The sequence below is a fragment of the Cinclus cinclus genome, chromosome 5, assembly GCF_963662255.1.
Source record: "Cinclus cinclus chromosome 5, bCinCin1.1, whole genome shotgun sequence".
Lineage (NCBI taxonomy): Eukaryota > Metazoa > Chordata > Aves > Passeriformes > Cinclidae > Cinclus > Cinclus cinclus.
In genome coordinates, this window is record NC_085050.1 from 38,285,943 (window position 1) to 38,299,616 (window position 13,674).

The 13,674-nt window shown below is 35.7% G+C and overlaps 1 protein-coding gene across 2 annotated transcripts in view; it reads left to right on the forward strand.

The window, feature by feature from the left end:
• The window catches only part of SPOCK3 (SPARC (osteonectin), cwcv and kazal like domains proteoglycan 3), a 157,460-nt gene that overhangs the window by 71,627 nt on the left and 72,159 nt on the right, over positions 1–13,674 (forward strand). The gene's annotated exons all lie outside the window — the stretch shown is intronic.

Below are 13,674 nucleotides of genomic sequence, written 5' to 3' on the forward strand. Positions count from 1 at the left end.
ATGATACAAGGAATGTTCTTCTGAGTGTCTAGTTATGTTAAATGCATCCATCTGGAGCTTTTCAAACAGGCAAGACAGTACACAGTGAAAGGAAAAGTTTAAACTGTTCTTGATCTGCAGTTGTACTTAATTAACCCAAAAACCCCCCAGTATTTGTGGAGTTACACTTGTTTATATTAAATAATTTCAGTGTAGAGCTAGACACATTCATTTGATAAGATACTATATATGGTGCAAGAATTATTATCAGACAAATGTAGGTAGTCTGATTTCAGTTGAAGTGTCGGGAATATATGAGTGTTAACTGTGAAGAGACAACATAATAATTCAAAATTTTGAGATATTACATGTCAAAGAAAGAAAACAATGACATTTCCTAGTTAAGTATACATGCAGTAACAACTGAAAACTTTTAAATTAGATGAACATGCATACTCTTGTTGAATTAAGAAACTTTTTAACATCGGCCTTCATCCCTGTATTATTCCTCTCACAGTTCTTAGTACTCTTTTAGAGAGGTTGTACTTTAAAAGAGAAAACCTGTGCTAAGCCCAGGCAGGGTTTTCCCAAGCCTAGATCTCCCTATTTCCCCAGATTACCACATACAAGGAGAAATCATTTGCTTTGTGCTTTCTTTCTATATAGGTTTTTTCTTCATGCAGTTTCTGACCTTTTTGTAGTATAGTGGGATTAAAATATGAATATCATAAACACAAGCAGTCGTGTCTGCTGGGTCTCTTTACCAGTACTGATTTTCTTTGCCCAACATGTTATTTCTTCAGTTGTGTCTACAGTTTGCATTCTGATTATCAGTAGGGCCATCTGTTTCTCAGAGTTCCCAAAAGACTAGTCCACTCTGTATGAGTCTTGTAAAAATTAGATGAGAAAGCATAACTTGACTGTTGATAATATAACCTATCTACCATTTCTAATATATCATTCATGTGTAATCTGCTGTGAATAAACATTTACAAAATTTCATCCCAGTAATCCTTCCTTTTTGCTTGGTGTGTGCACATGTGGAGTTCTTCTTGGATCAGATAATATGACTAATTAAGAAAAGGCAGTTGGGGATGTTTTCTGAAAAAACATTTGATACCTTTTTCATGAATTACTGGGATCTCTTCATACAGAACTTGCCCATATATTTTAATTTGGACATAACTGCTGTATAAATCCATAGATGTTCCAGAGATTTTTTTTCCCAAGACTCTTGCACAGGAAAAGTAGTTTTAAGTATGTGCATTGATACAGTGACAAAGATAATCTCCAAGAGACTGTCAGGAGAGATGAGACTTTGCACACTTTCAAGATAAATAAAAAGTTTATGGGCACCTTTGGGCTACCCCCGAGGAAAGAGGCGTGAAATACAGTTACAGCTGAATAGATTTTTCTGTAGTGTCATCAAGTTGAAATGCTGTGATTTATAGTTGAATTCTCTATTACTAGAAGCAGCATTCCCAAGCAGCCCTATTACCTAGTTCATAAATTTCTGTTTATAAGTTCTGTTACTTTCTTTAGGTAATAGCATAAGCAGAGAAGTTGCTAATCAGTGAAGACTGATAATTGTGTCACATGGAAGACTCAATTTAGTAATTTCTTTTTCTGTTTGCAAGAAGTTAACTTGCAGGAAGAATGCATAGGCATTGTGATTCAGTCCATGCTGTCCTAGGTGTTCTCTGTACAGTACAATCTCCAAACTGTCGTAGCCCAGTTTAGATTACTGAAGGTCCCTCAGTACCACACAGTGAAGCATAGGTGGATATCCCAGCCTCCTGCAGGGCTGGTAGTGATGTGATATGACAAGGTCCCAACAGGATTAATTAATGTGACAGCACAGTTTAGTGAAGATTCTACCTGTGTTTTCAGAAGTATTAAAATTTATATTAGCTTGGGGATCTCAGCACTGTGATCTTGCTACAGTGTGCTTGCATTTGTATGGTTTCAAAACCAGTTACTGTGTCTTGCTGTCCTTTTCATAGAGTTGTGGGTCAAGCAAGCCTATGGTTTTTCTCTTTACTCAGTTTCCATGGCAGCTGAGATCATGGTCTCCCCTCTGTCTCCTCTCAAGGCTCATTTCCTTTTCTGGTAGACTGCCAAGATGGCAAGTCCTCTTCTAGCACACTCCTGCAGGGCCACAGCACAAGAGCTTCCTTTATGTGCTGTCCTGGAAAGACTGAATAGCATTTGACAAAAAGATGAAATAAGTGTTATAGATCATTGGTCATGAGAATAGTTGGAAGTACCAGGAGTCTGAAGACACAGGGACATGCTTAAAGCTGCAAGGTTTTTGTTGGTAGCAGGTAACAGCATTTGCATCTCTGCTGACTTTAACTGTGTTGGGAGCTGTGTTCTGTGTGCTACACACTTGAAAGAAAATGTATTTGAGGGGAAAAACATGCAGGATATATATGTAAGTGTTGTTCCCACATTATTCCCATGTGGATTGCTGCGAAAAGGGTGTATCTGCTGGCACTAGAATGCATCACAAACAGGTAATTCAAACTGTGGTGTAAAATAGAATTTTCATTGATTCTTTGAAATTTGGGAAGTTGTCATTAACTATTTCTTTTGGCTGAATGGTGTTTTGCCATCCCATTTGTGCTTTCCAGTTTATCTGGTTAAGTGAAAAGGCTTTATGGGGGAAAAAACCTGTAAAGGGTCTTTACATGAAATATTGAAATACTTAGGTATATACCTTATTCAGTTACAAATACAGCTTGCAGAATGTGAAATACAATATTGCTTATACTGGGATGTATTGATGTGAGTGTTGCAGTGACGGGCAGGATATTCATCACACTAAGAGAAATTGTCTACTCAGTTTCTAATCTCTTCACTCTCAGGGGGTTTAGTTATTAACATCTGTGGTACTAAGAGTGTCTGGCAACTATGAGTTCTCCCCTGTGAGCTTGGGGGAGAGGAAGGGAGTTATGTGAGTGTTCCGCCAGAAGATCGTGGGACAGGAATAAAAAGAGATGAGTCAGAGGAGAGGGCTGTTAGTGGTAATGGATGTGTCAGAGTGCCCACAGTGGAATGTGTGCCTTTTGTATATTTAGTGCAGCAGGTGGTAGAGGTAAATCCTTAAATCTCCATGTACTTCTTGTTGCCACTTTTGAGCGAGGAAAGAAAGGATATGTGCAGACACCACAACGTGCAGGGGCTCATTAACCATGCAAACTGGTAACTAACCAGGCTCAGAAAACTGGAAAAATTAGTCCAGTGGTGACCCATCATAGATTTACAGGTCCTGATGATAATGTGTTAACTTTCTTTTAGATTTCAAACAGACAATTATGATATTGACACATACTGTTATTTTCACTAAGACTGACATTCTGTGAATAGTAGGCTGCAGTACTAAACTAAGCAGTGTATGGGTGAAGTTCTAAGCCAGTAGGTTAGCTGCAGATGAAGAGCAGGAAAACTTGAAAAAATGGGGAAGGGTTGCTACCCAGCAACTTTAATGTACGCATAACAGTAAACGTGGGGTAGTGCCTATGGTTTCAGGTGAATTACTTTTATTGGAATCCTTTTTGTACTCCATGTTTGTCAGAAATATTTAAGCCTAACACTTAAAGGTGAAAGAAAGAAGAGAAGATGCAGGCTCTGTCTTCTTCAAGTGTTTATCTTGGCTTTTATCTTAAATCAGCTGCAGGAGACAATTTATAAAGGAGATTAATTCACTTGAGACCTAGTTATTTTACAGACCATTCCTGGAAACCAGTGAAGACTCTCTCAACATGATTTGTCTAAAAGTTCTGAAAATTAGAAAACTGTGAAACAGTTCTGGGCCAAAAAATCATGTATCAAGTAAATCCCAGTGTCTTAGAATGTAGTGACTAATCTTGTACTTACTCATTGATCCTAGTGGAATCTGATAAAAAACAGTCTCTTTTTCTTCTTCCATAAGTAGAAGAAAAGTGCTGTGTAAAATTCATTTGATACATTTAATCAATCAGTGCTTGGAGGCATTAAATTATTCAGTGCATCAAAGGTGTGTGCAGTTTTTCTAGGCAGAGGTAGGTCTGTCTCTTTTATGAACTCCCCACAAGGCATAATGCCTGCTGCCTCCACTGCGAATGTCCTGCTATAATATTATAGTTTGTTTATTTGAATTGTGGTGATCAGCACAATGGCTCCCTGCTATGGCAGAAGTAGATTGCATTTGTCTCTGCCATAACATGTTATGATGGAATAACAGTGTTTAAAGATCTGACAGCACTTACCTGTGTAATGATATTGAACTCCCTATTTCTTTGGATTTTTTACCTTTTCCAATAATTTATTCTTAGTTTTCAGAGCAGAAAGCAGTAGTAACTGGTTCCCAGTAAATATTAACTAAGCCACAGATTCTGGTGATACTAGCAATTCTAAAAAGAACCTCACCCCATTTTATTAAAGTAAAGGTTAAGGTAGGAGTGACTTTTTCATGGTAAAAACATTTCAGTTACGGATGTTGATCACCTGGAAAATAATGAGAGTTCACCAGTCATGAATAGAGAGTCACAATAAGAAAGCATTTCTCTAAGTTTAAAGTAAGAAATAAAAAATCATAGCAGCTCTTCTATTAGAGCTCCACAAGGCAGGTTCCAGAGAAGTGTGCAGACTGGCCATCTCTAAGGTGCACAGCTGGGTAGAGGTGAGCAGTATAGAAGGCTTAATGATACAGAATTCACTCACTAAGAATGAGTGACTTTTCAGAGTTCTGTGAAATGAAGTTAGATTTAGTGATAATGATTCTGTGCCCGAAGGCTGTGTAGAGTAGGACCTGAATTTAAGGATTAATGAAAATTTTGTAGTATTTCTGCCTATGGGTGTAGTCAGCAAGTTACGACAATTTTGCTATTAAAGCTTATTAAAGAGCATCACTTCATTGCAGATGTTTCATCACCTAATCCAGTTTATTAAGGTAGAGGTGTTGGATAGCTTCATAGGTTATGTGGTGGCATTTAATCTTGTTGCAACCTCCTTCAGGGTTTTGGTTTAAATGACATTTTGAAGTGCTCATTTGGCTCAAGTCATTGGTCATTTAGACCATTATCTTGCATTGGACTCCGTCCTCTTCCGGTTTTCTGAAGAATGTGGAAAATAAGTCTAAGTGCATTTTATATGAGGTAGATTAGCTGAAAGTTTTCCCCGTGTTTGGTCACCTTAGTATTTTAACTGGAGGAAAATGTTCCATCTCAGCTTGGAAGCTATGAGTGTTGGGTCTTGGATGGAGCACGATGTGGATTAGCCTGGATGATGTGACAGAAGCTCAGAGTAACACTGTGGAAGAAAGCCAAAACCTCTTCTGTTTCTATTTGTGCGTGGTTGAGATTATGCTCCCAAACAGAAAAGATGAAGTCAACATATGTGAGAGGCTTATTTGTGTCTATATGTGAGAAAAATTCACACATATATATAATGCATGCATGTACGTATGTATGTGCACATACATATGTATGAATGTATATGTACACATGAATATGTATTCTTTTTGTATCTGTTGTATGGATACCTGTATCCCAGATTTCCAAAACATTATGCTTTTGAACCTGAGGTATTTATTTTGCTATCTCTGCTCCTTTTCAACAAAGGAAAGGGGTTTTAATTTAGGCTTGTTACCACTAAACATCTGACTGGAAAAAGAAAAAGGATGTAATTGCAAATCTGTAGTTGTCTTAAAGTAGTCTGAGAAGTTTTGCAAATAAATCTATTAGAGCTGATACGGAAGATTTTCTCATTTGGTTAGGAAAATAAAGAAAAAGAAGCAGAGAAGAAGGAACAGTGTAGCTTTGTAGCTTTCCTGTAATTTTAGGTGCTTCAATGATTTATTATTTAAAGAAAACCCCAGCAAAACAAACAAGCATTCAAAAAAAGCTGAAGGAAAACAAAGGACTTGCTTTGGTGATTTTCTGAAAGTTGCAAACACCACTATTTAGGATGTCATCATTTCACATTATAATGCTGCTGAAGAAGGCCAGCTGGTGCAGTTAAGTCCCTTATTGGAAATTTTAGTCTGATTCATTACTGTGATTTGTAGTTATACACAGAAACACTTAATCATTCTTATCCTCCAAGCTCTATTGAATCTACTGAAGGCTTTCTGGTTCTTTGCATAATTTGTGCTGCCAGTCTGCCAGCTTGGCAGTGTTTCAAGCTTGTTGCATTATCTGTGTTTGTTTGCACAGGAAGTGATGCTGCACGTAGGCTGAATTTACAGTAATTCTTTTGTAATAGGCTAATGAGCAACACTACTTCATTCACAATACTAACATTATATAGCTTTGATTAGACCAATTATTGTGTAACTATGCCATTGTGATCATACTTGCACTGTACAAAGTACTGAAACGGAAATTTGCATAGCTGTAGCTTAGTTGAACTTGCTGAGAAAATAATTTGGACTTTTTTTGTGCTTAAAATACGTGGAAATTTGAATATGTTGGAGGTTTTTATATGCTATGCAATTTAATTTATTAAGGTGAGAAAAATGAAGCTTCCTTTTTTACTCTCCATTTCATTGCATTGGGGAGGAAAAAAGGGTGACTAACACTGCATCATACATTCTGTATGTGTTGTGAAGGCAAGTTAATTCCTTGGTGAGCCTGTGTTTCCTCCATTCATGTTACTAGGGTTTATAGGTACACAGCTAAAGGAAAACAGGATCCTCTCATGAAATTCCTTCTCTCTCTGTATGGAGCTTTTGCTAACACTAGTGGAAGATACCTTTGTCAATTGTATTGTATATTGCATTATGGGGGTTGTCCCTATCAGCCTTACTATTTGTTAAGGCTGTTACTAAGCCATACAGTATTTATACTTCTTGCTGTACAGCTCCAAAACTCAAAAAATTTCTGTCCTTATGGAAAAAAAAAAAACTTGTCCAACTCCTGGCCTCCTCAAACTATGTTTGTAAAAATTGAAAATGTTTTAATGTTTGTTTGGCTTTTTTTTTTAAGTATGTAAAGCAGACTTTAAATAAAAGAGACCTAAACAAAGCCAAAAGTGTGCAATAGGCTTTTTTTAAATGGAAAATGTGAAGCCCTGTGCTAGACTAAATGATATGGACTTCCCTTAATTTACTAAGTCTTGGACCTACTCTTTTTACACCTGCTCCAGAAAGAGGCTTGTTCAGCTTCTCAGTTGCCTATAGGAGAGAGAGGATGCACTGGATAATCAGTGTGCATGATGTTTCGCTTTTTTTTTTTTTGTGATCATGAAAGCTCTGATTAGATATTCTGCAATGAGATTATAAGTTTGGATTAGACTTTTCTCAGGAAAATGTATTTCAGCTTGCTGTATTTCTTTGTGTCTTGCTCTTGGTGGCTGAAGGCACATGCAGTTGTACCATCCCCTAAGAAGCCGTGAGTTAGGACATTTCTATTCATAAACTAGATAACAGGAAAGAATGTGACTAGGAAATGTGACTATCTAGGAAAGCTTTGCTGGTAGAGTCTACAATTTGACTAATCCTGGGGCATGTTAATGTACTGTCCTGTTTGTAAAAAATGGTGTGTCAGCTTTTGTTGTGTTCTTTTAAAATGGTCTTTTTCCTTATGTTGTTCCTGAGAATCTACTTTAAAGGATTTTTTTTTTATTGAAAAGATTAGGAAGAGTGATGAAGACAGCTTTTAAATGACTTCTCTGCCCTTAACTATGAAGCCATGATTGCAGTCCACAGCAGTAAGACTCCATGTATACAACTGTAAACATTGAAATAATACAAAATTACAAGAACAAAATCTTCGAATATTCCTTTATTAGAAAAGGTAGGCAAAGTGAATTCAGGAACAGTTCAATGCCCCTTCCTAAAAATGCCTGTTAAGCCTATGATATGTTTTTATGGTACTTAAAAAAATTAGCTGTCAGAATCAGTTTTCAGTGTACTTTATTAGAAAATATATTGTCAATTCAAAAATAGCTGATGAAAATGTGGATTCAGTTAATGCTTAATTTGGAATTTCTTTGTGGGTTGTGTGTTCAGGGGCTTGGTTTTGTTTTCTTTCAGTATTACTGAAATACTATAAACGCAATAGAACTTCAGGATGCTTGTATATGAAGGGTTCTTTCACAGGTTTTAACATTTGATTTTGCTTATAATGAGGTGCTTTTATTACTACGTAGCATCAGTTCTTATGCATTTCATTTTATGTGAAAGTTGTGGTTCGTAAGTTGTTTTTATAGGCTCTGAATACATCTGTTGTTTTGCTTATGTACCAGTGGTGGGAAAAGGATAGTTTATGAAACCGAGTAGGAGTGCTGTTCAGGAAATAGATAGCATTGTACTAATTTGCATTTATGTAAAACAATACATTTAAGGTTTCCAATGTTGAGAAATACATTAAGTGTAGTAGCTGGAGGTGTTTTTTATCACTGAATAAAGCATGTGCGTATATTGCTGTTTTACAGTAAAATGTATTACTGCTTTTGGAAATCAGATAGTGTACTCAGGATGCTAAAGGCATATCAGGAGTCTCTAAATGTTCGTGCTTGTTACATGGTCAATTATATAAGGGGATTTTGTGTCTGGCAGTATTTTTATCTTTTGTTTAAAATCAAATGCCTAAACCCTTTTCATGTATCCAGATTGTCTAAATTAGGTTTGCTTTACAAAATGCTGTAGTCTGCTACAGGAGAACAGAAGTATTTTACTTAGGTATGTAGCTTTTGCTGCAGACTACTGTATCTGTTACATTAGATTCTTGTTATGCAAAAAAAAAGTCTTTTTTTTTTTTCCATTTTATGTCAAAATCTACCTACTGGAGCACTTAGACCACAGAAATACTTTTCCTAAAACACCTATGCATCTTCTATATTAATAATAATAATAGTCATGATAATGAAAAATTCTTATAATCACAGTACAGTTAACGCTGTTTTTAAAACTTCCTAAATCTATGGAATCCACTGCCTTAATTCAGGCACTGTCTGCCTAGTGGTTTCAAGAGTGGTTTTGGGTTTGTTGTACATGCACAGGCTATCCACATGATGTATGGCACTGTAGATTCTATGTCCAGAAATCTCAGAGAAATACTCAAATTCTGTCTAAACAGAACTCCTGAGGGAGGTAAAGAAGATATTACACCTGAGGAAACCTGAACTCAGAGTAGCTGTGACTCCAGTGTGTACTGGTTTAATTCCTTTGAGGGATACTTTTTTCAAATACAGACCTTCAGTGATACATTTGAACATTCAAGTGCAGATACACTTTGGGGGTAAAATTTATACAAGCATTTTATAATAGCAGAGTGTGTTTGTTTTTTTGGTTTTTTTTACAAGATTGCAAAAGTGTAAAACATTCAAGATGTATCCTAATTTTATAGAGTGAGTGTTGCCTGAAGTTGCAGATGCAATAGCAACAATGCTTACAGCATATCACTCTCCTAAGAGACACAGACTTACAATTCCTTAACTGTTCCATAAAACAGTAAAAAGCAAACAAACAAAATCACCCCAAACCAAACTAATAAAATTACACAGGAAAAGAAGCATCAATTCTTTCCTGTGTTCAGGACAACTTTTCTCTAATGGGGTAGAAAGATTAAGAGACCGCTGAACTGGTTCATAGCACCTGTGGATCAAGCCATCCAAAATTATCTTGGAGGATATGTATTCATCAGTGCTTAATTTTTTCACTGTGATTTAAAATTATTTTGTTCTTTGTGTTTTTGAGTGTGACTGCGTATGGGACATCATTATTCTGTTCTGCTTTCTAATTTTTATTCTTTCTTCCTTAACTGTAGATTATTTTAGTTCAGGGTCTAAAATAACAACTGTTATAAAATACAACCTTTTGAATCTTAAAAATAATTCCTGTGAGAAAGATGTTTCATAGAGAAATATACCTACTTGGGCTTTTTTTTTTTTTGTCAGAGAGTTTCATATGTGTCAACATTTAAGATAATTACTGTAATTTAGGGTTTACTTCATTTCTTGAGCAGCTGAAGATCTGGGCGCCTCAGTGTTTCTGAAAACATTTGTACATCTTGAAGAATGCATTCACCTTGCCTTTGTCTTCGCCATTTGCACATTAATTGCCAATGAATGTTTGTAGTGCAAAGATTTGCATATTTATGAAAGCTGATTTCAAGTTTTGTTCCCTAAATTCAACACAAATTGTTTCAAGCTTTTTCTGTTGGGCCTTCTTTTCAAAGCTAACCCCAGACATCATTTCTTCAACCCCAAACTCATTGGTGCAAGGTAGAAGCAAAGAAGAGAAAAGATTGTCTTTTAAAGAGGAGATTTAAGCTGGGGAGTAGGGTGATAAGCATAAGACTACAGGAACGTGATATCCTCAGGTTTTCAGTGATTGATTTTGCATGTTCGGAGTATGCTACTAGAGTCTCTAAAATGTATGAAGGTACAACCAAGATCCTCTGGATGATCTTCGATATCATAAAACAAGCATACATACTAGGAAGTAGGAGGTGAGGGCTTGCTGTTCCCTTATTCATTATTGCAATGGACACTGGAGACCTTTGTACTATTGACCTTCCTACCCATCCAGTTGTTTCACAGAGAACTTGCAGGAATATCATTTTCAGGGTAACTACAGCGCTTTTTTTGTACATGCTTGAGATGTCTAGAAAACTGAATTTTTTTCAGGTTCTTGATGTGTTCTGATATCTAGAAGTTATATGACATCATATAACTGTTTACTTCAAAGTAAACAATGCAGGAGGCTTTTTACCTACACTGCAATATTTTTGTCATTCTCTAATTCATCTCTCTGATCTCCAAATTGTAAAACAAGATAATTTCTGGTAGAATCAGTAATTGCTTATATGTTCAACTGAGATGCAAACACAAAGGGTCATTATGAAGACCTTGGATAACTGATACAGATGCAGTAGTTATTTGAAAGCAAACAAGCAGTGGAAATTTGTAAAGAATGGTAAATGTGAAGAAATAATTTTCAGTGAGGTCTCACAATTTATTTAATAGTCCTGTTATCTGTGGCCACCTTGATAAATGACACATACCAGAAACAGAAACACTTCTGAGCTGCTGAAAATAGGATCAAAGACCTAAAGAGACGTCTGGATGAAGACACTGGAAAATGGGCACTTAACTTAGCACTAACTTAGTAATAATGACCATGACAAGATTTTATTTCTGTAATCATTGCTCAGTTGCTTTAATTTACTCTCATAATGAAAGAAAGGGGAGAATACATGAGGCAGCAGATTCCAAACAAATTTTAAGAAGCTGTTTAATTTTGAAAGCCACTACTGCCACAGAGCTCTTGGTCCACATTGTGATTAAAAGGAAGGTTGAGAAATGTGTGCGTGAAGAGCTAGAGCCATCCTCTAAGCTAGCATGCAGGTAAGACAACTGATTTTTCTGGCATGTGACAAACCTGTTCTTTGCAATAGAGTTGTAAGTTTTGCCTCTGGTCACTTTACTCCTAAGTTCCTTCTGGCTGTTCCATTTAGCTGTTCTTTCCAGCAGATTTCTACAAGGAGGTTCTATATTTCATCAGCAGACTGGACTCTAGTACAATTAGAGACCACAATTTACTGTCTTACTAAAGTAATTTAGATATATATATATGTCTGAACCTATAAAGACTGCAATAAAAATAAAAGTTGAGCTAAATTATGAAGTAGAGGAGGAAAAATGCCCCTGGAAAAAGCACCACTGCCTGCTGTCAGGATTTTTAAAATTAAAAAATCCTCCTTTTGTGCAAACAGATGCTTTCCCAAGCAAATTATGAAATGCTTTTTTTTTTTTGCCACAGAGTGGAGGCAGAAAATGTTTATTTCCATTTGCCATCTCTCAATAGATTATTTTTTTCTTTTTCTGTGTAACCGAAACATTTTTATCACTCTTACTGCATTGTAATTTTGGGACTTCAGGGCTGAATTTGCGGTTGGTCTTCTAAGGCAGAGTATTTGGAAACATGTTCAGCTGTGAGGCTGAGTGGTGAATGTTTTGTTTTGCAGAGTCATGAAATTAGATGAAGATGAAATTAGGCAGCTAAATCAGGATATTGTGTTATGGTATGCAGAGTACCAGGGGTGTCCAGCTGAGGCACCAGCAAGGGCCCCAGTTGTATGAAAATGTAGACCCTCTAGGAGTAATTAAGCAGAGGAAAAGGTGAAGCCTTAGGTATCTGATTTTTTCAATTTTTCTAAACAGTTGGAAATTATTTTTTAAATACTCAGAGAATTTTCCAAATTTTGTTTGCTGCAGAATGAAGATGTCAAAGTACAGAGCCCTAAATGCTGAACTGCAATTCCCTTAGTGTTACCATCCCAAAAATATTGATTATTGCTGTTTAACCTTTTGTAACATGCTTTTGTTTATTTAAGAATTTCTCTTTTAGCATTTTTGTTGTAGTTTTGTTTATTTTTTCTCTCTCTTTAACTCTTCTCCATTTTTCTGTATGACTTTTCTTCATCACAGTACTTCATGTTATCACTCAGGATGGCTTATTATTTATGCAGTCCTATCCAGTAAGAGATGCTTTATGGTGGCTTGAATGGAGAAGAAATAGATTATGAATTATCCTGTAGGTACCATTTTATGGGACTCACATTAGAGTAATTGAGGAAGAAAGAAAGAAAGAAAGAAAGAAAGAAAGAAAGAAAGAAAGAAAGAGAAAGAAAGAAAGAAAGAAAGAAAGAAAGAAAGAAAGAAAATAAGGAAGAGTCTATACTGTTGATGTTTATGAACATTAACAGAAAAGGAAAAGGTATTAAAATTGGAACATTACTGACTTCTTAATGGCAAAAGTTATGTCCAGATGTTTGCCTATCAGATTATTTTATGGAATCAAATTGGATTTGTTTTTTCTTACAGATATAAGGGGAAATATAATGCCAACATAAATAATAAAAGAGAACTTCTGTCATGCTAGGCTAAATAATGTGAAATAACATTACAGTAGTTAGTAAAACTACTTTTGGCAGTATTATTGACAATTTGTTTTTCAGAGATATTCTGGCACACATATTTCATCATGGATATGTCTGTTTTGAATTAAATTTTCATCTTCAAAATGATCTATTTATATGTGTGAATTATCAGACTAGAAAACCTCACACTTTAAATCTCTTTGATTTTCTTGCCTTGAGCAATAGCACAAATAATCTTTTATGTTTTAAAAATACCTTCATTTATAGTTGACAATGAAAGTAGTAAAGTTTTGTTTTAGACTGTTTGTTTTATTTCCAATGCAGCAATAACCGTATCTATCTCTGTGGGTTCAATATGTCTATGACAAAAGCAGATTAATAAGTAAAACAAACTATGCATTATTTAAAATTTGAATATTTTCAAGCTGTAAAAATCATCACTTGCAACATAAAAAAAGCAAAATTGCTTCCTAATTGTGAAGGGAATTTTTTCCCCGAGTGAGAGTCACTGTTGATGATCCTTGGATTTGATCAGAGATAAAAGAATATTGCAAATTAAAACTAGCATTTAGAGAACAACAAGTGTTGTTGCAAAATATAGTCAAGTTTTGAAGAACAAGAGCAAACACAAGCAATATGCAGCCAAAATGGAGGCTGTGCAAGTGTTGCTCTTTCTTTTAGTACATTTAGCTGGTGCAATGCTTTGTTGAACTGGGTTTTATATTTTATCAGAGTTTTGCCCTCTTTTCCCATGAAGTTTATCGATACAGATTTTGATAGTCGTTCAGTGAATTCCTGCATATTTGCCTATATGGGTGACTACAGT